At 41.9% G+C, this 3405-nt stretch overlaps 1 pseudogene; it reads left to right on the top strand.

Annotated features, from left to right (window-relative positions):
• The first annotated feature begins 444 nt into the window (after positions 1 to 444).
• Positions 445 to 2200, top strand: LOC131307788 (cytokinin riboside 5'-monophosphate phosphoribohydrolase LOG5-like; annotated as a pseudogene).
• The last annotated feature ends 1205 nt before the right edge of the window (positions 2201 to 3405 follow it).

Below are 3405 nucleotides of genomic sequence, written 5' to 3'. Positions count from 1 at the left end.
CAAAACAACTATGACGATCCATACCGTTCATTTTGCTATTCTTTGTGTTTTAATGACTCTCACCAATTTTTGGATTTATCGGGTTTTAAAAGCTCCTTCATCGGGACGTAAATTAATTATTATCAAAAATTTTGTTATGTACGATCAAGTACCTAACGATAAGAAAATTTAATTCATTCTTGACATGAATGATATAATCCCTCCAACGTAAAATCTAGACGGTTTCGATTTTTCAAAAATCGCTCAGACGGCCCTCGAGTGATGCATCGTAGGACTTTACGAGATTTTTTCATTATTGGTGCATTTGGATTATTGGTGACTTGTATGCACATGATCATACGGTTCATATAAAAGGGTAAGAGATGTTGCCCTAGCAGACATCTCCGATAATCCGATTCTCTCTCTGACTCTCTGTCTCTCACAATCTCACTCTCTCATTCTTAACGTTCGGATCGGGTTGGACCTCGTCGGCTCGTCTATGGAGGGGGAAGCATTGGCTTGATGGCTTTGGTTTCCAAAGTTGTTCACCTCGGTGGAGGACACGTTTTTGGGTACGTACCTTTTAATTTCAGTGTATTTTCCTCAACATTCTATTTCTTGCTTAGAAATCATCCACTTAAATCCATCATACTTGATTTTTTCTTTTCCATTTTTCCCCCTTGCTACAGAATCATACCCAGAACTCTGATGAGCAAAGAGGTATATATATACATAAAGAAATTAAATTTTATTTGGGGGGGGTTTTCTCTTGTATTTGCAACTGGAATCATTGTTTAATCGGTGGGTTCCATGGGGGGGATTAGTTGACAGGTGAAACGGTTGGTGAGGTCAAGGCTGTGGCGGATATGCATGAGAGGAAAGCCGAGATGGCTTGCCACTCCGACTGCTTCATTGCCCTACCAGGTCCCATATCTCTCTCCCCATTTTCCACTTCTATACATATATTTGGCCCCTGCTTTAGTACCCATTTTCTTCCTCAAACTTGAAGTTTTGGTCTCTCTCTCTCTCATGACAGGTGGGTATGGAACTCTGGAGGAGTTACTGGAAGTCATAACTTGGGCTCAACTTGGCATCCATGACAAGCCCGTAAGTCTTTTGCCCAAAATCCTTCATATCATATTGTGGCTGCATAGTTCACTAGTCTGGGAACGCGTGCTCCGACCGCTCTGTAACCACACATTCTCATGAGGTTCATGGCTTAGTGCACGGATTCCTCATAAATACTACTTGTATGTGGTTCTGAAATAGTTCGGAGCATGATTACCTGCATATAATATGGTCCAATATACCATTTTAGTAAGCTGTCACTGATTGCATGAACTAATGTGCATGTCTGAGTTCACCATCCCAATGAAACATATGTAGGTGGGTTTGCTGAATGTGGATGGGTACTATAACTCCCTGTTAACTTTCATTGACAAGGCAGTAGATGATGGCTTCATCAAACCTTCTCAGCGTCACATCTTTGTGTCTGCCCCAAATCCCAAAGAGCTTGTTTAGAAACTTGAGGTGGGATTTTGACATTTTGTTTCTAATCCACTCTTTTAGTCCCTCTTTAAATTCCTCATCAATTCTAGCGGGCATTTTTTGAGATGGGGAAAATTGGGTGAGAATCAAAAAAGGGTCTTCACAGATTACCATATTGGGTCTTATTATTCATCAGTGTTCCCGGAGCATCACCAAAACGGTGCTCCAAATCCCTCCATCAACCACACATTCTTGTTCGACTCACAAGCAAATGTATATAAACTCCACGTAAATGTGTGGTACCAAGTGGTCCGTAGCAGCACATGTCCGTGCTCCGATACCACTGAGTACTCCCATATTTGAGTTTATTCAGGATCTTGTATTTCCTATCAAAATGGTATTGGTGTCCACTGTGCACTAATGATATACTAGTCTTGTTTGTTTTTGGTTTTTGTGCTAGGAGTATGTGCATGTACATGATGAAACCATTGCTAATCTGGACTGGGGAGTTGTGGTGGTGCAAGATGCTGCCAGGGAGTCTCAAACTTCTGTGGACGAAAACTTGCTTTAGAAATTGAGCTAAAGTTCTCTGTATTTCAGATTTCTCATTTTCGAATGGAGCGTAACAAGTAACAACCAACCAAACTTTCATAGTAAAGTTTAACAAAATTCCCAATTTATAGGACATTTAACAACCAGCCAAGCTTCCGTATCCTGGGATTATTTCTCATTGTTCAACCTATACAGGACATTATCATCATCCATCATTGAAGGAATTTATTTGAAATGGCACGACTTAAAACGGACAGTCCGACACGATTAAGTAAATGGGCCGGCACATCTTGACATGATTGAAAACGGCACGGCACGACACGATTTAAGAAAATGGGTCGGCACAACACGACACGATTTAAGAAAATGGGCCGGCACGACACGACACGATTGAAAATGGCACGGCACGACATGATTTAAGAAAACGGGCCGGTACGACACGACACGATTTAAGAAATGGGCCGGCACGACATGACACGATTGGCAAATGGCACGGCACGACACGACACGATTTAAGCAAACGAGCCGGCACGGCACGACACGATTGATAAACGGCACGGCACGGCACAACACGACTTGAGTAAATACTATAAACGGGCCGGCACGGCACGGCACGAAGCACGGTTAGCACGGAGTTAAACGGGCCGTGCCGGCACGGCACGATCCGTTTGACACCTCTAAGACTGCGTACAAAACTATTAGTAAAATATTTTATCCAAACCCCCAAAACCTTTTTCTATCTTCCGTACGATAACGTGGGTGTTTGAACTCTTTGAAGGACGTGTTCTCGTTGAATCGGATGCGGAGTCGATTGTCCGAAACTGTTCTATGTCAAACGATCCACCCTCTGATATTGCAGTTTTGGTTCAATATTGTTTAGCATTGATGGATTCATTTCAGTGTAAATTTAGTTTTGTCAAACGTGATTGTAATAAGGTTGCACATGCTTGTGTAAAGAAATCCCTTTCTTGTAGTTTGTCCGGTCTGTGGACAACTACCTTGCCACCATGGGGTTTCTCACTCTTTGATGTTTAGGCATTTTTCCGTCTCTTAGATTAATAAAATCTTTTTCCTTTTGTAAAATAACAAAAAAAAAAACTCTTTGTTCAATGTTTCTTCTGGATTCTTCACCCATTTTTTCCGCCTTTGCTATTGGGTCTCAAGTTAAAGTGCTCGGATCAATTTACATCCACCTCAATTAATCGCTAGCTGCACTGCTTACTAGCAAGGAAACCAATTGAAGACAAGACAAAGTTTTAAACGAACTGGCCCGAAAGGAGTTGATATATATATATAGCACATATGAGATTTCGAATACAAGAGACCTTAGGAGGAGAGCAAACACCTAAATCCTCGGCCTTGATCCCCGCCCAACCCCCAAGTCCC

This window comes from Rhododendron vialii, chromosome 11a (assembly GCF_030253575.1).
Source record: "Rhododendron vialii isolate Sample 1 chromosome 11a, ASM3025357v1".
Classification (NCBI taxonomy): Eukaryota; Viridiplantae; Streptophyta; class Magnoliopsida; order Ericales; family Ericaceae; genus Rhododendron; species Rhododendron vialii.
This window is presented reverse-complemented; position numbering and strand designations above follow the sequence as displayed.